We start from the raw sequence: 21738 nt of genomic DNA on the forward strand, positions 1-21738 counted from the left end.
GATTTCAGCTTTTTCATCTCCTAGCCTGTTATCACTTTTGTTGCTTATATTGATGTGGATAAAGTCAGTGTTTCATTGACACACTCTGCCTGTCATCTGGATGTTAGCCAGCCATTTTTCCACTTCATTGATGGTTACTGGCTAAATCTCAGATTATTATTTTGAAAATTTTCAGGTGACCTTGTCGCTTAAATTTTGTGTTATTAAACTCAATTTTATAGTCCATTATTTTTTGACAAGAGTACCAAAACAGTTGAATGAAGAAAGAATTCTTTTCAACAAATAGTGCTAAGACAACTGGATATGCTCATACAGAGAATGAAGTTAGATAGCTCTACTTCACACACCATACACAAAAATTAATTTAAAATGGATCAGATGCCTACATGTAAGAGCTAAAACTATAGAACTCTTAGAAAAAAATTATGAAGAAATCTTAATGACCTTGGTCTTTGCAGTATTTTTGAGATATGACTCCAAAAGCACAAACAACAAAAGGAAGAATAGATAAATTAGATTTATCAACATTTAAAGCTTTTGTGCTAGAAATTATATTATCATAAAGTTGAAAAAAATCCATATTATGGGAGAAAATGTTTTCAAATTATATATCCGATATGGGATTTATATCTAGAATATATAAGTAATTCCTACAACTCAGTACTAAAAAGACAAATAATCCAATTAAAAATGCATAAAGAATCTGAATAGATATTTTACCGAAAAGGTTATACAAGTGGTAAATAAGCATATGAAAAGCGTCATTACACATTGGGAAAATGCAGTTCAAAATCACAGTAACATACCACTTTATACCCACTAAGATGACTGTAATTAAAAAGTCAGATAAACAGAATGTGTTGGTGAGGTTGTAGAGAAATTGGAACCCTCATAGGTTGATGAGGGGAATGCAAATGGGTGCAGTGGTTTTGGAAAACAGTTTAGTAGTTCCTTAAATTATTCAGCATAGAAGTTCCATATGACCTAGAAATTCCACTGCTAGCTATATTTCTAAGCAAAATGAAAACCTGTGTGCATCTACACAAAGACTTATACATGAATGTTCATAGCAGCATTATTCATAATAGCCTAAAAATACAAACAACCCAGTTGTTCATCAACTGATGAATGGGTAAATAAAATCTTGTGTATTGGAATATTATCTGGCAATAAAAGTGAAGTATTGATATATTCTACTACATGGATGAACCTTGAAAACATTACAGTAAGTCAAAGAAACCAATTGCAAAAGACCACGTACTGTGTGATTCCTTTTATTGAAATGTCCAGAATTGGTAAATCTCTATAGAGACAGAAAGTAGATTATTGGTTTCTTAGTGTTGGGAGAGGAGGGAATGGGATGAAAATGAGTATGAGTTTCTTCGGGGAAGGATGAAAATGTTCTAAAATTAACTACTGTGATTGTTGTACAACTCTGTGTATTTGCTAAAATCCATTGAATCATACACTTCAAATGGTCGAATTTTATTTATGTGAATTGTATCTTGATGAAATTATTAAAAAAAAAATCAAGAACCCTTGGTTTCAAGTTTGGAGGAAAGTGATAGTGTATAATTTTCAAAACATGGGGAGAGTATAGAGGTGGGAAACTTAGATGAATTGAAAACAATTGAATGAATTGAATAAGTAAGGTGGGGGATGCAGCTTCTATCCCACAGGTGGGAAGAGCCTTTCTGTTTGGAGAATGCACCCTTGAGAACCTTTGTTTGAGTATCTCAGTGAGTGAAATAGGAGTTGGGTTTTTATTTCATGATTAGCAAAATAAGCTGGCCAGTCAATCTCTTCATACTCCTGCATATAAAATAGTGTGACCTCCAATCTTTTTTTTTTTTTTTTTTTTTTGGCCACCTCCAATCTTAATTAAAATTTGCAATGGGATTTGTATTCTGAAAGGAAAAGGAGAGCTATGTACTTCAAAAGTATTTTATAGGTATGTAAAGTACTTATATTTTCCAGGGCTATTGTCAGCAAGAATGAGTAAACCATTCTCTGGGAGCACTTAGCCATAAGAAGTGAATCAACCATATAAGAACATTTGAGACACTATCTTGTAAGAAATTACTTGTAGAATGGGGTATTGCTTAAATGGAAGAATTACTTTATCAATTTTGAGTGATTGGTGTACTCTTAGAAAGTACATTATGAACTTTCGATCACCGTAACACGCCTTAATATTGCTGGTGTTCTTTGTTCAACCCTGTATCATTTTCACCATTATATCAATTACTGAATCTTATAACTGTAGACCATGATTATATAGCCATCTGCACCATGCTCTACTATGCTCTATAGTACCTTTTTGACTATACAACAGCAGCAGTCTGAGCAAAATTTGTGACTCTTAGAGGGTTAGAAGGTTCAGGTAGTCAAAGAATCCTTTTAGACTTAGCCTGTTCATTAACATAGTTATTTAAAAAAGAACCTGAACATGCATTTTATACTCTTAAATGTTTCATATATATGGCACTCTTTAAATAATTTATCATTATCATTGTCAAGTGTGGAATATTAACAGAATTGCTTTTCAATGTCAGCTCACTTGTTCTTCTCCAATATCTATATTAAGTTTAAATAAATAATGCTAATCATACATAGCTGGTATCCTCAAGAATTCATCTCAGCTGGTAATTTTACATAGATATCCCTTCTGAAGGATTCTTTGTATCTTAAGCAAGCTTCTGAAATATTGGCATGTTTTTTTTTTCTTCCAGCATTGATGTTTCAAATTGTCCTAACATACCCTATAGTCTTTGTTGTAATAGTCCATGATTATTTCTCAAAGGGAATGTTTATATGAATCATTCTCTTCCAACACGTTTTCCTGAAACTTTTGATCATTATGCTCTGTATCAAATTTAGAAAAAGCACTTTTATCAGGAGACATGAATTCTCTTTCAAATGCATGTTTCTTTCTCCTGTGTCAAGAAAGACCATTTCATTCTTGATTCTGTTCTCATGTGGTGTATTTAAAATATGGATATGGTGATGTATACCTTTTTTAATTTACGAGTTCAGAATACGTGGACACCATTTAGTAAGTGAATAACTAGATGCTTTGAATTTTATCATAGAATCTATGAGCATCCAAGGAGATTTTCATAAATTAATAACTTAAGTCCTATGGCCTATTGTGATTAGTTCTAATTTTCTAGGACTAATTTTCAAGAAAATAAAGACTGCTGGAATATTCAACCTTAATAATTTTGGAGTCACATAAGATACTGTTATGAGGGATACCTACCATAGGTATTTTTTTTTGTGCTGAAAGCAACATTCATGTGCATTTACAAATCCAAAAACAGTCTATCCTCAGAGAATGGATGAAATTTGTCCAAGAAGTTTGGAAGGTTCATGGTTTTCAGCTGTGCAAACATTTCCAAACTCAACTGAATTTATATTAATCTCTTCATTTAAATAAATATTCTTGTACTATTTCTAGTCTACCTTCAACCCGCCAATTGCTGTAGCAAAATAAGACAAGATAGAATCAGAGTCTTTGGTCTTGTGGAGTTGCAGAGGGATTCAGTCCAACCACTTCGTTTTCCAGGTGAAGAATTAAAGTATGCATTATTTAAGTACTAAATACAGGGCAAATTCAATGGTTAATGGCTGAGCCAGGACTAAAATCAGTCCATTTGTTCTTTTTTTCTACTGTTCTACTGTCGAAGTTCTACTGTTGACTTTGCTGTAACAATTGAGTTTCAAAAGCATAGTTAGAGACTTTAGGGACTTTTCCTTAATATAATGCTTTAAAGGTAATAGAAAAAAACTTTTAAAAATATGGCTCATTATTTCAAAACATTTTGAAAAGACCCCAAAACATAACCATAGCACAACTTTTTTTTATGTTTGAGGAGGGATGTTATAGGCTGAATTGTGGCCCCCACAAAAAATCATGTTGAAATTCTAGCCTCCAGTACCATAGAACATGTCATTATTTGGTGATAGCATCTTTACAGAGGTGATTAGGTTAAAATGGGGTCATTAGGGTGGGCCCTAATCCAATATCACTGGCATCCTTATAAATTTGGACATAGACATGGACAGAAGGAAGACCATGTGAAGACACAAAGAGAAGATAGCCATCTGTAAGCCAAGATGAGAGGCTTTAGACAACTGTAAAGTTAAAATAATATTCTTGTGGGGTGCCTGGTTGGCTCAGTCAGTTGAGCATCCGACTTTGGCTCAGGTCATGATCTCACGGTTCGTGGGTTCGAGCCCTGCATTGGGTTCTGTGCTGCCAGCTCAGAGCCTGGAGCCTGTTTCGGATTCTGTGTCTCCCTCTCTCTCTGCCCCTCCCTCGCTCATACTCTGTCTCTCTCTGTCTCAAAAGTAAATAAACATTAAAAAAAATTAAGATAACATTCTTGTAATTGTTTTCAACAAATGACTTTGGAAAAAAAGGCTTTTCCCACTGGGTGAGATCTGATTTAGGTCAAATATAGAAAAACTTGAAATGAGTCTTCTAGGAACCATAAAATAGGTCATATCATGACATTTCTTTGGGAATGAGAGTTTGAAGATGCTCCAGACCCATACTGCTTTTTTTTTTTTTTTTAGAGGTGGCCTGTCTTCTAGTATTCACCACAAATATGTGTGCTTAGTTTTCAACTAATGGGGGAAAGGAGTAGGGCAAATTCAACTTCCTTAAAGATCACTGTTTTTACTGAGATCAGTTATTTTTCTTGAATAAACATTCACAAGAATGCTGCAAGCCTTCGGTATTTTGAGTTTTGAAAAAGTTGATTCTAACAATTTTGCCAGTTCTCTTGTTGGTTTTATGTAGGAGAGGCTTTTGGAGGTTCTCACTCTGATTTTCACTGTTGTCACCCCATTTCATGAATTTTATCTAACATGTATTTATTATTTTTTAATACGTTTCCTGATTTTCCTTGTTATTCCTCCATTGGCCCATGGGGATGTTGGAAGTGTGCATATTTGGGGATTCTAGATATCTTTTTGGTACTGATATTTAATTGACTTTCATTTTGTTCAGGTAATATATTTTACTTCAGTATGTATATTTCATAAAATATTGTTTTAAATGTGCTGATAGAAATATGGATAAAATGCTAGATTGGAAAGCAAATAACTGACTTCCTGTGGGGGAGACAGGTAAGGTTCTTTTTGCAGCCTTTGCCTAAGCCATGAAGGAAAGATAGCATCTATGCCTCATGGAAAAAGTGTCAGAGAGTGTTTTACGGAGTGGGTACAGTATATGCTAAAAGTTAAGGGAATAAAGAAAATAGGCTGACATGGAGAACCTTGGCAAGGTCTCTAAGCAGGATGTTTAAAAGAGCCTGTAGGAGATGTTACGGGTTGCCGCACAAGAGAATAGAAAGAACACCAAGCTTTAATTACCTTTAATTTTAAGGTAAAAATCTGAGTTTACTTGAATGCAGTAGGAGGCCACTAATAGGTTTCAGGCAAGAGTAAAAAATGATTAAATTTGCTTTTTAGAAAACAAATTCTGATGTCATTGAAGGAATAACTAGAATGGGAACAATTAAAGGTAGCAAGAATTGTGAGTTCTGGCTTATGCTGATGAGGGCCTATAAGAAAGCATTGGCCATGGAAAAAGGAAGTTGTGAATTTGATAGATAAGATATATTTGGGTATCCTTATTCAGTAGATGTTTTAGGTAAGAGAAAAGTTTAGTAAACTTTTTGGACTGGGCACTAGATAAATTATATGCTTCTAATCACAGTAGTTAATAGGGAAAGAAGCAGGTTTTGCAGAGGAAAGCACTTTATTTATATGTGAGATGGAGAATTTACTTTGTACAAAATCATATTTAGTCCAGTGGCAGCTTGCCCACAATAGCAATATGTTATTAGACCCCAAAGACCACTGTCAAACCATCTGAAAGTGAATCTAATGATGTTAATTAATTTGATGAAAGATTCTTATTAGCCAAAATATCTTACTAGAGAGATTTCATCTATATATCTATGTCTAGGTCTAGATCTAGATATCAGCAACACTGAGAGAAAGTCTTGTAAATTTATCGAACTTGTAAAGCCCTGGCTTCTGTTTGTAAAATCAGAGGTATTTTGGAATAACTGAAACGTTGATGAATATGTATGGAGTTGCTTAAGGAAAGCTAATTTAAAAAAATAGCCTTAGTGTATTCATAAGGGAAGCAATTCTTGAGCAAGAATTCTTCCTCCTTTGGTAATGGTCAGAGTGACCATTTGTCAGATGGTTTACACATCAGTTCAATTCAGTTCAGCAAACATTTGCTGAGCATCAACTATACACAAGGCAGTATAAGTTACTGCATAGCTCTGCCCTTGAACACTTATATTCTCAAACCTTTTTGTATCCTCTAATTTCTTCCTTGAGTGTTCTGACAGACTACCTTTGGTTTCTGAGATGCCAGTAGGGCATGAGCAGCTACTTGTGTCAGATATTGATTCACTTGCAAGGGCTGCCAGAACACAAATATCACACAGGTTATGTTTGGCACTTTGACAAGGAAGGGCAGTATAAATGGACTCTTGGAGAGTTTATTGAGTGATTACACAGGGTGTATTGAATATTTTTGAAAATCTCAGATTAGGGATTGCAGCTGTCTTTTTCTGCTGCAGTTAAGATTTTTAATACTTAATACTTGGTGTGTTAGCAAAAACAAATAGCTGGGACTCAAGAGATCTTGTCTCTGATTTAGTACTAGTGAGTTGTGAGTATCAGTGGAACTGTTTCCCCATCCATTAAATGAAATGATTCAACTAGATAAATGGTTCTTCTGCATGTGTACACAGATCTTTGTATATAATTTCAAGAAGTTCATAGAATCACTGAAGTGTAACCATGACCTACTGATTTGGATACTGTTACTATGTGACCTTTTAGAGCCTTTCCAGCTCTAACATTTTCTGATTGTATGATGTTTGTGCTCTTGAACTCCAGTGATTCTTCCTTTTGGTTCAGCAGCTGCTGGCAGGAAGAGGGGGCACCTCTGGCTCTTTTAGGGTGGCTAATGAACAGTCAGCAGGCAAGCTGAATTGATTTGTTCCATAACCTCATTAGATATCCCTCAGTATTTCTCAGCTCATTCTATGTATATACTGTCTCTACTGCCTGAAATTTTCTCATTTGATATACTATGAACATATTGGACACTCTTAAAACACTAAATATGCCAAGAAGAAAATGTAACTTCCATTAGCACTTTGGCTCCCTCAGTGTTGACGTTAGATGTTGATAATATTTGACTCATTTCTTGGCTATTTGCATGATCATAAAACTGTAAAGATTTATTTTTCCTTTGCCTAGATCATGGGATAGAGAATTCTCTCCTAATGTTAAAGGCATGTATTCATTGATGCCAGCTGATGTTATATATGTGAGAGTGTGTGTGTGTGTATATATACATACACATATGTAAATGTGTGTGTGTGTGTATATATATAATACATATACATATACATATACATATATATACATATATATTCCAACACATGCATGTATTAGAAGTGGGTAAAGGAAAGGATTATTTGGCCATCTATATATGTAGACGGGATCTGTTCAATATTCAAGGTTGGAATTATTAATCTTTTAGATATCCTCAGTTAAAGCAGTGATAAATTCTGGTTTTTATCTCACCTTATTCCTATCCTTGACCTTGATGAGATTAGCTATAGTGTTGTTATTCTGATGGATACTGCAATAATAGAATATTTAAATAACATGGAACCCAAATCGTGTTAGCATACTTCCATTACTATTCTTCTTTACCTTCATAAGTTCCACAATTCTTGTGGAACTCCTCAAGGTCTATAATACTACAAGAAGTTAAGCATGAATCTATTGGTAGTAAGATTTAGACTGAATATATTCTTTAAAGAATTAATTCATCCTAAGTAATTAAAATAATAAGGCCAGCATACAGATGCATTCTCTGTCCTAGCTCCATTATAGATCTGTCCCATTACTTGCACATGAATAAAAAAGTGAATTATTTATTAAAGCTATTACTAAAAACCTTTACTTTTATATTCTTATCTAGAATCTTTTCTCAACATTTTATCCATTATTTTGCCAAAATATTTTAATATTTTGGAAGTACGGGTGATATGCATACAGGTACTACCTTTCAGAATCATTCCTTCTCTTTTAAAGGAACATGTCAGTAGGTACTAAAAGGTACTAAAAGGAAGAGATTTATTTTTGTAACTGAATTATCATGTTATTTTAATGTTACTATTTACATATGGTTTAGAAGTTTCTTCCTTTGCAAAGCTTTCCCTCCCCTAGCCTGCATTGTATTTATTGTCCCCAGCCAGTTAGGTATGCCTCTTCCTTGCTCACATTATGCAATGAACACACTTCTGCATATCTTTAATATTGCACTTGCCACATCTTTTGAACATTAGCTTCAAAAATTCCTGTCTTCCCCACTAGACCATGACCTTCTTGATGGTGGAAACTCATTTTTATTTACTGTATTTTATTACCTAGCACAGACTGTAACACTCAGTAAATATTTTTCTAGTGAATAAATGATAGTTTCACCCCTTGCTGATTGCTTGTGATGATTATGAAAATTAGAGGACTTTGCCTAAAATAAGTGACCATGTATTGAATATCTAACATTTTTTGGTGCTGGAGTCTTTTATATCAACAACTGAAAGATGAACCTGGCAAATGGTATCTTTGGAATGAAAATGAACATTTCAATGTACACATGTTTAATGGTTCAAGTGAAAATCAGTGAATCCTAACAGTTTAGAGGCCTTATTTCTTTTTTATGTTTTTAGAGCTTTATTTTTACCTTTATTGAGGTATGATTGACATACAATAAGGTACATATAAAGTATGCAGTTTGTGAATTCTGACATATTAACATACCAGTGAAATCATAACCACATTATATAGTGAACATAGCCATCAGGCCCAAAAGTTTCCTCAGTCCTGTTTGTAGTTCCTCCTGTTCCTGCCCCTGCCTTTATTTCCCGGGCAACCACTGATATGCTTTCTGTTATTATATATTGGTTTTCATTTTCCATAATTTTGTGTAAATGGATCATATCGTATGTGCTGTTTTATGTTTCCTGAAGTATAGTTTTGAGATAACACTTGTATTGTTGTGTATATTAATAGTTTATTTTCTTTGAAGAAACATTCTATTATATGAACATGATACAATTTGTTTATTTCCCTGTTGATAAACATTTAAGATCATCTAGTTTTTGGCTCTTATAAATAAAGCTACTATGGACATTCACATACAAGATTACATCTGGGCTTCTGCTTTTATTTCTCTTGGGGAAATATCTAGGAGTGGAATGCCTGGGCTATATGGTAGGTCTGTGTATAAGTTTTTAAGAAACTGCCAAACTGTTTTCCAAAGTGGTTGTATCATTTACATTCCAGTCAGCAATATATGAGATTTTCAGGTTGTCCTCAGTTTTGTTGCCACTTTCCATGGCCAGGCTTTCTAATTTTAGCCATTCTTAGAGAAATATAATTGTATATCTTTGTGGTTTTAATGTTCATTTCTCTTATGACTAATGATGTTAAGTATCTTTTCATTTGCTTATTGTGATCCATTTATATTTCTTGATAATGTGTTTGTTTTAATCTTTGGCCAGATTTTCAATTAAGAGTTCTTTATACATTTTAGATACAAATTCTTTATCATATAGCTGTCTTGCAAATATATTTTCCTAGTCTGTGGCTTGTCTTTTCATTCTTCTTAACGGTCTTTCGAATAGAAGTTTTTGATTTTGGTGAAATCCAATTTGTCATTTTGTTCTTTTATGGATTATGCTTTTTCAGTATTATACTAAGAAATCTTTGTGTACATCAGGCGCACAAGGTTTTCTTTTATGCATTATTCTAAATGTTTTAATTTTTTAGAATTTAAGTCTGTGATTCATTATGAGTAATTTTTATATAAGGATTAAGGCATGGATCAACTTTTTTTTCTTTTTCTTTTTTCTGTATAGTGATTTTCACTTGTTTCAGCATCAGTTCAAAAGACTATTCTTTCTCCACTGAATTGCCTTTTTTGCCTTTGTAAAAAAATCAGTTGTCCATATATATATATATATATATATATATATATATGCCTCTTTTTGGAATATCTATTTTGTTCCATTGATCTATTTGCTTATCTCTGTCTGAGCCACTACTACACTTTCTTGATTACTAGCTATATAATAAAATCTTTTAATCAAGTAGATAATTCTACTTGATTAAAAGCCCTACAGTTTTGTTCTTCAAAGTTGTTTTGGTTATTCTAGGCCCTTTGCATTTCTACATGAGTTTTAGAATCAGCTTTCAATTTAATACAAAAATCCAGCTAGGATTTTGTTCTGGGATATGTTGAATCGTGTCAATTTGGGGAGAATTGACAATTTCACATTGTTGTTTCTTTTGACCTATGGATAAGGTATGCCTCTCTGTGTACAGATGTCTTCTTTAAATTCTCTTAGCAATATTTTACAGTTTTTATTTCACAAGTCTTGTACATTTTGTCAGAGTTACTTATTTTGTCCTAAATATTTCATATTTTTTATATGTGTTAAGGGCGTTTTTTTCAAAATTTTGAATTTATGATGATTCATTACTAGCTTATAGAAATACAGTTCTTTTTATATATTATATGTTGACCGTGGATCTTACTACCATGCTAAAACTCATTATTTCTAGTATTTGTTTTTTGTTGTAGATTCCACTGGATTATTTGTATAGATTATCATGTCCTATAAGATTATTTGCAAAGGCAGTTTTCTTCCTTTCCATCTGAATGCCTTTTATTATTTTATTTTAATTAAAAAATTTTTTAAGCTTTATTTATTTTGAGAGAGAACATAACCAGGGGAAAGGCAGAGAGAGGGAGAGAGAGAATATCTTAGGCTCCATGCTGCCAGTGTGGATCCCAATATGGGACTCGAACCCACAAGCTGTGAGATCATGACCTCAGCCAAAATCCAGAGTCAGAAGCTTAACTGACTGAACTACTCAGGCACCCTATCCTTTTATTATTTTAAACTCCCCATTCCCCTCAACTCACTCACACACACACACACACACACACACACACACACACACTTACAACTGCTCTAGCTTAAATATCCAGAGTGATGTTGTATATAAGTGGTGACAAACATCTTTATGTTTTTCTTGATCTTAGGAAAAGAGATTAAGTGTGGTGTTAAATGGAGGATTTTTGGTCAATGCCCTTTATCAGGGTGAGAAAATTCTCTGTTATTCCAGATGTGCTAAAATTTTTTAGCATGAATGGATAAGGGATTTTGTCATATAATTTTAATGCATACATTAAAATGATCTGGTTTTTCTTTTTTCAGTCTGAAATATGGTGAACTATATTAATTACTGTTTGAATGTTAAGCCAACCTTGCATTTCTGGGGTAAATGAATAAACCCCACTCCATCATTTATATATTGTTGGTTTCCATTGGCCTAAATTTTGTTTTCAAGTTTTGCATTTTTTAAAGTGAGGCATATTGGTCTCAATTATCTTTTTCTTGCAACATAATTGTAGTAGGGTAATGATAGTTTTATAGAATGAATTGGGAACTATTCCTCCTCCTCAGTTTTCTGGACGATTTTGTTTGGTGTTGAGATGATCTCTTCCATAAATATTTAGGAAACTTCTCTGGTGAAGCTGTCTGGGTGTAGATTTTTACTTGTGGATAGGGTGTTAGCTACAGATACAATTTCTGTAAAAGGTACAGAGGTATAAATGGCTACCTGTTTCTTCTTGAGTGAGCTTTGACAGTTTGAAACCATTTTTTTCAGTTTTATCTAAGTTGTAGAATTTATTGGCGTAAAGTTTTTCATGATATTTTCTTAATTAATAGCTATAGCATTTGGAATGATGCCATGTCTCTGATTCCTGATAGTGAAAATCTGTGTCTTCTCTCTGTTTTTACCCCCCATCTGGCTATTTTTTCTTGATTATTTCAAAGAATCAGTTTATGGTTTAATTAAATTCTTCTATTATTTTCAGTTTCATTGATTTCTATTGTAATCTTTATTCTTTCATGTCTTTTACTTAATTTACTTTTAATTTTCTCTTCCTTTTTAAAGAAATTCTTACATTTTTAAAGATTACTCATGTAAGATGGATATTTTATGATCATGTTGAGTTTAATTAATTTTGGTTTAGTTTTATATTTTGTAAAGAATATACTGTCTCCCCTGGAACAGTGTAGAAGACTTTAATGCACTCTTAAGATCAGCATTTTCCTGGGCCACCTGGTGGCTTAGTTGGTTAAGTGTCCTACTTTGGCTCAGGTCATGATCTCGAGGTTCGTGAGTCCAAGTTCTGCATTGGGCTCTGGGCTGACAGCTCAGAGCCTGGAACCTGCTTCAGATTCTGTGTCTCCCTCCCCCACTAACACTCTGTCTCTCTCTCTCTCTCAAAAATTAATAAACTTCAAAAAAAAATTAAGATCAGTGTTTTCCTCTCCATTCCTTTCCCATACCATCTTTTTTTTGTAATTAAAAAAATTTTTTTTAATGTTTATTCATTTTTGAGAGAGAGACAGAGCATGAGCAGGGGAGGGGCAGAGAGAGAGGGAGACACAGAATCCGAAGAAGGCTCTAGGCTCTGAGCTGTCATCACAGAGTCTGACGCGGGGCTCGAACCCATGAACTCCGTGAGATCATGACCTGAGTCGGATGTTTAACCGACTGAGCCACCCAGGCGCCCCTCCCATACCATCTTGAAAGCAGCCATCTGTTGATTGAAATACACTGATTTGTAAAGTATATATGCTGTTAATGTCAAATTTATCATGCTTACAGAGCATTGAATTTATGTTTATTATTTTTTGTTATAATGTAACAGTTTTAATTGATGTAAAATTTATATTCTGGCAATTCTTTTCTTTCTTTTTTTTGAGTTTTAAATTTATTTTCTAAAAATCCCTCCTACAAATATTTTTCTTCCATATCTTCTTTAAAAATGAATAATTATGGGGGCGCCTGGGTGGCGCAGTCGGTTAAGCGTCCGACTTCGGCCAGGTCATGATCTCGCGGTCCGTGGGTTTGAGCCCCGCGTCAGGCTCTGGGCTGATGGCTCAGAGCCTGGAGCCTGTTTCCGATTCTGTGTCTCCCTCTCTGTCTGCCCCTCCCCCGTTCATGTTCTGTCTCTCTCTATCCCCCCAAAAATAAAATAAAACGTTAAAAAAAAATTAAAAAATGAATAATTATGGAAAGAGCCTAAATATCTATCCACTGATGAATGAGTGAATAAAGAAGATGTGGTGTATATATACAATGGAATATTACTTGGTGATCAAACGATTGAAATCTTGCCATTTGCTGCAATGTGGATGGAACTTGAATGTCTTATGCTGAGTAAAATAAGTCAGAGAAAGACAAATATCCTATGATTTCACTCATTTGTGGAACTTAAGAAAGAAAGCAGATGAACATAGCTGAAGGGAAGTAAAAATAAGATAAAAACAGAGAGGGAGGCAAATGATAAGAAACTCGTAAATACAGAGAACAAACTGAGGGTTGCTGGAGAAGTGTTGGATGGGGGGATGGGCTAAATTGGTGATGGGCGTAGGAAAACACTTGTTGGGATGAGCATTGGGTATTATAATGTAAGTGATGAATCACTAAATTCTACTCATGAAACCATTATTACACTATATGTTAACTAACTTGGATTTAAATAAAGTAAAAAAAAAATGAATAGAAACAAAGCAATAGTTTATCTTAATATAGGTTTAAAATCAGCCAAATTAAGGTTTTAAAGAGTTAAAGTCAGAAGTTCTGCACTTAGCAGCAGCAGATATCTTGTCTTTTCCCAGAGATGGAGTCTGTGAAGACAGCTGCTGAGAGAAATGGATGAAGATGATAGGCCTCTATGGTGTAGAGCACATACTGATGCTCCCCTGAGTAAGGCACCTCTTTGGTGGTCATTTGCTAGAGAATGATAGAAGAATAGGTGTCAACTTTGGGTGTTATGGTCTTTCAGGAGCTCTGGGGCTTGGTGGATGTATGTGTTCTCTAGATGGTAAGAAGTCTCTGGAAACACAGCGAATCTTCCAGCTTCTTGAAGCAACCAGTCACCAATTTTGCAGGCATCTTGCTCACTAATCAAAATGTTAGCAAGCCTCAGGGCCAAGTGCACAATACTTTATGAGTGACGGAAAAGCAGGCCATCAAACATCTAGGGAATCCTTATTTCCCTAGGTGTATGACAGTATATACTTTCCCAAATTTAATTGTTTTCTGGCACAGCAGTGAAGCCCCCTTTCTCTTTCTCAGGGCAGCTGATAGCACCATATATGACTTCGTGTAAAGTGCCATTGCCACCAAACTCCACGATTATGGCATACAGACTATTAAAGCCCATGGGGCTGTGAGTGCTCACAGTCACAACCTGCATGATATTGTCGTGACAGAGCCCTGCTATATGTGGCTTAGCCCAGAAGGTCCACTGGGATGCCATTCAGTGTGTTTTTAAACATTTTTTTTTTTGAATGTGTAGGAAGAAGCATCCCGGAAACAGAGAGAAAAACTAGGTAGAGAAGAAGAGAAACAAGGGATAATGTTACTCTAAAACCAGGAGATGGGGTGCCTGAGTGGCTCAGTCGGTTGAGCATCTGACTTTGGCTCAGGTCATGATCTCATGGTTCATGGGTTCGAGCCCTGCATCAGGCTCTGTGCTGACAGCTTGGAGCCTGATGCCTGCTTCCAATTCTGTGTCTCCCTGTCTCTCTGCCCCTCCCCTGCTCGCTCTCTCTCTCTCTCTCTCTCAAAAGTAAATAAACATTAAAAAAAATTTTAACCAGGAGAGCACTTGAAGAGGGGAAATTGATGAGTAGTATCAAATATTGTAGGGAGCTCAAGTAAGAGAATGGAAACCTGGCCTTTAAACTTAGAAACTTGAAAGTCATTTAAATGATCTTAGTGAGAGTAATACCAATAGTGTGGTTGAAGTAGCAGCAAACTGCAAAAGGTTGAGAGATGCAAAAGGGGATATGGAGACAGGGAGTATACTTATAAGAGGGTACTTGGGAAGGGAAGAAGTAAGCATAAGTCAAAGGTAGGATTTTTATTATGCTGGGAGAAATGTGAACATATTTATATGTTGCTGAAGGAAGGATCTAGTTGAGACGAAGTTGATGATGCAGCAAAGAGAAAAGATCATTGATAGTATAAAGATCTTGAGTAACTGAGAGTGAATGGGATTTAAAGTACAGATGCAGGGACCAGCCTAAGGTAGAAGTTTCTTCCTTTAGGGCATGAGGAAAAGATGGCATGATTCTAGGTAAATATATCTCTGGGAAATGGAGAGTGAGAAAGATACTTCTTGATAATACTCTGAGGAACTATTTGCTAAAGGAGAAGAGGTTTGGGATGAGATACAGTGCTGGAGAGAATAATAGACATTAGGGATAGTCACTGAGGGGAATGGAAAAGACGACCAACCAAAGGGGAGCTCAGTGGCCTGGGGAGCTCAGCTGGGGTGAGAAGCAGTGTATTTTTAGCATGGTGTCTGCATTAGTCTTCAGGAATCTGGGCACAGGAGCATAGAGGGCAAATGATAGGTCTGAGAAAGGCCTTTTTTAGCAGGGCTGGAGCAGAGGGAATGGATTTTTGATAAGAAATTTGTTGAAATGATGTGCCATAAAGTCTAGGTTGGATCAGAAGGTATTTAGACAGGGACATGGCAGAGCTGGGGTGGGGTAGGGAGTGGATGATGACCTCCAAGAAAGTAGAGGTGGTCAGAGCATCAGAAACTCCAGTGAGTTTCAAGATCAAAGGTATCAGTAGCAATGGAGTAAGATTTTTGGAATGATGAGGACTATAATCAGTGGGAAATTTAAGCTGTTTGAGGTGATGGTGGCCCAGGATGTGACCCTGGGAATGGGGTGACTGAAAAGGAGCACTGCTGCTGGAGTTGAAGGTCAGAGTTGAGAAGTCTCAGAAATATTTAGAGCTGTAACTTAAGAAATTAAAATTACTTTTTATATGAATTTTTCATTTATCCAGAGCCATGAGGGTTTGCTTCTTCCCACAACTCAGCAAAAGTGGCAGTGGGATTACTTTGGTGAATATCTCTTGATAGTTAACTTTGGCCTGTTAGGTATTGTTTAATTAGCAATGTTGCTTTGCAGAAATGTTCATGTTTGTTCTCAGAAGGCTTGTTCTCAGTAGATGAGACAAATAAATCCCAAAATGCCACTTGGTCATGGTGTATGATTCTTTTAATGTATTGTTGAATTTGTTCTGCTAACATTTTGAAATTTTTGCATCTATGTTCATCAAGGATATTGGCCTAATTTCCTCTCTTCCCCCATCTCTTCCTCTCCCCTTTACTCCCCTCTCCTTCTTCCCCTCCCCTTTCCTCTTTTAACTTTCCTTCTTTCTTTTTTTGTGTCCTTGTCTGGTTTTGGTATCAGGATAATGCTGGCCTCATAAAATGAGTTTGGAGGCATTCCCTCCTCTTCATTGTTTTGGAGGAATTTGAGAAGGATAGGCATTAAATCTTCTTTGAATATTTGGTGGAATTCACCAGTGAAACCCTCTGGTCCTGGGCTTTTGTTTGTTGGAGGTTTTGATTATTGGTTCAGTCTCCTTACTAGAATTCAAAAATGTATTACAGCCCAACCAAGACAAAAGATATGCTATAGACTATGCTTCAGCCCAAGAACGAGGCAGATATTTGATTAGGCCTTTTTTTTAACTTTTAAAAACAGGGTGGATTTAAATAAAATATGAGTAAATTATACTTGGCTCCTTTCCCTTTGCTCATTTTTTTTAATTCCTGTTTTTGGCAAAGAATCTCCAAAAGATGTTCATACTTAGAAATTCATGCAGGATCGCTCAGTGGTGTACTCAAACAGATGTCAAAGACAGAGATAAGGAAATTTGGCTAAAGACAGACAACAGAGTATGGATGGTGTGATTATGGAGGCTGGCAAGCCCAAATCTGTAGTATGGGCCAGCAGGCTTGAAGCCCAGGAGAGCTAACGGTGCAGATACAGTCTGGAGGCAGTGTGCTGGAGAATTTCTTCTTGTTTGGGGAGGCTTATCTTTCTCCTATTCAGGTCTTAAGCTGAGTGGATGAGATCCATAGCAAAATCAGTGGCCAGAGCTTTTTTTAGAGTGACTTCTTTCAGGTCCCAATCCTTCAAGTTTCATGAGGGCAGCACGAGGACCTCTTCCTCACCCCTCTTCCCACACATGTGACACCTAGGAAGATGCGAGGTAGCATTTTGTCATGATTTGTTTGTACCATGTACCTTCAGTCTCTGAAATCGCTATTCTCACATAGTCTCCTGCCTCAGATCTTGTACAGTTTGAGTGTCCACCTCATCTATGCTGAACAATCTCAAGCATAGAGGAATCCCTAAGTCAGTGATTCTAAAGTGTAGTCCATACAGTGATATCAGCTTCACCTGTGACTTATTTGAAAGACAAAAATCTCTTTTTTATTTTTTTAACTGCTTAAGTTTTTTTCTGCTATCCTACCTGAAATATTTCTTTTCTAAAATGCCATTATATTCATTTAGTAAATGCATTATGATAAGTAATTAAAAACTGATATAGCATTTTTGATACACATTATTTGTGGTCATTAAATTATCTAAAATCTTTTTTCTTAGCTCTATTTTTCATTAGTAAATCATTTTCATGTCTATTATTAGCTATCACTATGTGTATATTATATTATATTATATTATATTATATTATATTATATTTTACTGTTTTGAATTAAAGAACCTGTTGATTGGGGAGAATAATCCTTTTTCCAACTTCACAGTAACATGTTATACTTTCTAAGTGTGTGCACACGTCTTAGGCACTCAAAATACTTGGTATAAGTAAAAATAATCTTGGTGTTTTTCATAGAAAACTTTGACAGCGCAGGAGGGGTGGGGGAGTCCATTCAAAAGCAAGGGAAAGTAAGGGAAAGTGAATGCCTAAACAGCTACGAGAGGGAAGTTTCTTGAGCTCTACTCATCTCTCTCTATGCTGTTTAATTCTGGTGTTACTTAAATTGAAGCACTCTTGTCCATTTCATAGATCTTCATTGCCCTTGGTATTTCAGAGGCAGAGTATTATGACTTTTTTTCTGTTAATACAGTCATTTTAGTATTTAACATGTCTGTGCATTATAAAGTGAGGGTTGCATCATACATATAGCTACACTCAAGAGAGAAGACTAAAGTCTAGAGAAATCTTTGGCTTTGGCTGAGATTTCCTAACTTTATTTCTATTTATTTCTATTAATGATTTCTGGCACAGTCTCATGAATAAAACAAGGCACTGGATGTCTTTCTTGGCTTTTCTTAAAAAAATATAAAGGTAGGGGCGCCTGGGTGGCGCAGTCGGTTGAGCGTCCGACTTCAGCCAGGTCACGATCTCGTGGTCCGTGAGTTCGAGCCCCGCATCGGGCTCTGGGCTGATGGCTCAGAGCCTGGAGCCTGTTTCTGATTCTGTGTCTCCCTCTCTCTCTGCCCCTCCCCCGTTCGTGCTCTGTCTCTCTCTGTCCCAAAAAAATAAATAAACGTTAAAAAAAAAAAAATTAAAAAAAAAATATATAAAGGTAAGCTAATAAGGAAATATTTAACATGCCTAGTCAGTCCAGTTTCTGAAAGTAGAAGACACAAGTTATAGGGCATGAGGCAGCGTTTCCTACCCCTCAGGCGGCATGTCTCAGTACTGTAATGGTACCAAAGATGTCTGCTGTATTTCTGCATCTACAAAAGGATTTTCCAGATGCTGTAAGTAGTCCTTGATATCAGTGTTCCTTAAGAAAGTCTAACTATAACTTAACTATTTATATTTTCGTTTATATTACCTCAGTCTATGATAAAAACAAAAGTTAGTAATAGGTAATACTTATTTTTGACGATCTGGCTCAGTTTACGTTATTGATAAGAAAGGTAATTGTTCAAACTACTTTTCCTTTAAAAATGCCTTTTTGGAATTTTAGTTTAATAATTTGACTACTTAAAACAAAAAATGACCGACTGAGATTTTGCTTATTTCCCTTAATACTAGAAATGCTATTTTAAAAAGAATGCAATTTTGAACAAATAGAATTACCTTGAAGTGGTGAACATTTTATGGAATGTCTTGTAATACAAGAATAACAAAATGGATTGCTTTTAAAATTTAATAATTTTGCAAGAATAAAAATATGTTCAAGTTATGGCTAAGAATTTCCTTTTATTATTAAAATATAAAGTACTCCTATTGTAGTAGATCTTCTAATAAAATATATTCCATCCTTGTTTCTTATTACTTACTGCTAGGATGAATGATTGTATGCTATTTAGTCTTTCAGTTTTCAGTATTTTCTGTGGAAGGGTCAAATCAGCAATTTTCACAATATAAATGATGAATCTTGACATTATTTTTCAAAAGTAGGAAATTTTAAGCTACAGGTTTCTCTGTAGCTTGTGCACCAAATACTGCTACCTTAATGCATAGAAAATCTAGGCTAACTTTCTCTGTGTTACCAGCTTTTATAGAGGAACAAGCCAAACTACTCTACCTTTTGCTTGAAATGGGGCCTGCCCAGTAGGACAAGAGTAGACCTGATTCTAATCTTTGGAGCATTGTATTTGTCTCTCTAGAGCTTTAGAGAAAGAAAGGAAGGAGCAGTCTCTTCCTTTGGTCCCTCTTCCTCCTGCTTTTCTTTTTTTCCCTTTTTTTCCACTTCAGAGGCTGGTAGAAAAAACCAGCCTATATTATTGACTATATGCTATTTGATGGGCTATTTGCTATTAATTAGTATTTATAACAAAAACATTTTATTAAACATGTTTATTAAAACATGCAAAAATTAATAAAGGAACTGTATTACATTTAAAATGTATCATCTTTGTTTTACCTTTATTATTTGTATTAAAATAACTTATTTTATTTTAATTATATTTCTTAAAACTTTAGCATGTACTGTGTATCATGCAGATTAATAAAGGTGTATGTTTGATATTATCATCTTACCAATCCTCTTTTTTATTATTATTATTTTTTAAAAATTTTTTTAACGTTTATTTTTATTTTTGAGACCGAGAGAGACAGAGTATGAACGGAAGAGGGGCAGAGAGAGAGGGAGACACAGAATCAGAAGCAGGCTCCAGGCTCTGAGCCATCAGCCCAGAGCCCGACGCAGGGCTCGAACTCACGGACCGCGAGATCATGACCTGAGCTGAAGTCGGACGCTTAACCGACTGAGCCACCCAGGCGCCCTCCAATCCTCTTTTTTAAAAATTTTAGATTGGAAACTTTACCTCTTTATCTCAATGAAATGGTTAATCTCATTTCTGTATATCATTTTGGAACTTCACTTAAAAACAAAATATTACTCTAAACTGTTGCTGTAAAAGCATTTGATCTGTTCAACGCTAAGATGCTGTAGTCACTCAGTGGAAGCTCTTTGCTATGCAGCTCTTCTGTCAATTTACATATTTTGCCAGTGGTTAGACAAAAAAAAGATAGCAAGCAGTCCCATTTATATCAAAATTATATTGTGAGGTAATTATAATGTCTGTGGTGAAATAGTGTTTAACTCAGTTTTCTTAGGGGAACAAAATATTTTATTCTACAATTAGATACAAGACCTCAAATTCATATGTTCTGGGGGACAGTAGCAGTTTAATATTTATTTATTTATTTATTTATTTATTTATTTATTTATTTATTTATTTTTGGCTGTGTGCACAAGTTGGGGAGGGGCAGAGGGAGAGGAAGACAGAGAATCTTAAGCAGGTACCATGCCCAGGGTGGAGCTGCACTCAGGGCGTGATCTCATGATGGTGAGATCATGACCTGAGCTGAAATCAAGAGTCCAGTGCTTAACTGACTGTGCCACTCAGGCGGCCCTGATTTTCTTTTTAAGTAATATGGTGATGACACATAAAGATTTTCAGGAAGAAAGTAATGGTTATCCTAGTAAATAGTTGTCCCTGGTTTGGTATTCTACCTTGACACTACCCTGGGTGCAATTGGATACTAATGATCAAATCAAAATAAGTTAAGGGAATTAGTGACTCAAGTAGGCATTTCTCATTTTTTTTAATGTTTAAAAAATTTTTAATTTATTTTGAGAGAGCACAAGCTGGGGAGAGGCAGAGAGAAGGAGAGACAGAATCCCAAGCAGGCTTTGCGTCATCAGTGTAGAGCCTGTTGCGGGCCTTGAACCCACAAACCACAAGACCATGACCTGAGCCAAGATCAAGAGTTGGACGCTCAACTGACTGTGCCACCCGGGCACCCCTACATTTCTTAGTTTTTTAAGACTGGAGGAGACTGGTCTCTAAGTCTCTATTCTAGCTACCCATTTAAATATTGTCTTCAGATTTAAGGGATATTTCCAAACTCAAATTTGTTCTCTGATTTACTATGTTCCTTATTATAGTATTCTTTATTTTTAAAATGAATATTCTGTCCTCTTTTACTTGAGGGAATGACAACTTACCTATTTAGTGCCTATCATAAGATGGCTAGTGAATAGCATGCTGAAAGGAGATTCTGGAAGAATCTGGATATAAGTGGTCATCACCAGACTACTGGCACTGCGACTGGTTTTATGGAGGTAAAGAAGGAGGAAGGATGCAGCAAAAATAGATGCCACCTATCTAAAATTAGCTCCTAGTTCATTAATAGTAGTACAAGTTTATTTCCAATCTGTGTCACTGGACATCTCTGTATAAAGAAGTGTTTTCTATTTTCATAGACATTTTCTTTAATCCCAGCAAATAA

The 21738-nt window shown here is 35.4% G+C and overlaps 1 protein-coding gene and 1 pseudogene across 3 annotated transcripts in view; one reads left to right on the forward strand and one right to left on the reverse strand.

The window, feature by feature from the left end:
• NAALADL2 (N-acetylated alpha-linked acidic dipeptidase like 2) overlaps positions 1 to 21738 on the forward strand; it is a 1363282-nt gene that overhangs the window by 45314 nt on the left and 1296230 nt on the right. The window lies entirely within an intron of this gene.
• Positions 13789 to 14464, reverse strand: LOC112849946 (proto-oncogene serine/threonine-protein kinase mos-like; annotated as a pseudogene).

The sequence above is a fragment of the Puma concolor genome, chromosome C2 (genome assembly GCF_028749965.1).
Source record: "Puma concolor isolate L17-30 chromosome C2, mPumCon1.1.hap2, whole genome shotgun sequence".
In the NCBI taxonomy this organism is placed as follows: Eukaryota; Metazoa; Chordata; class Mammalia; order Carnivora; family Felidae; genus Puma; species Puma concolor.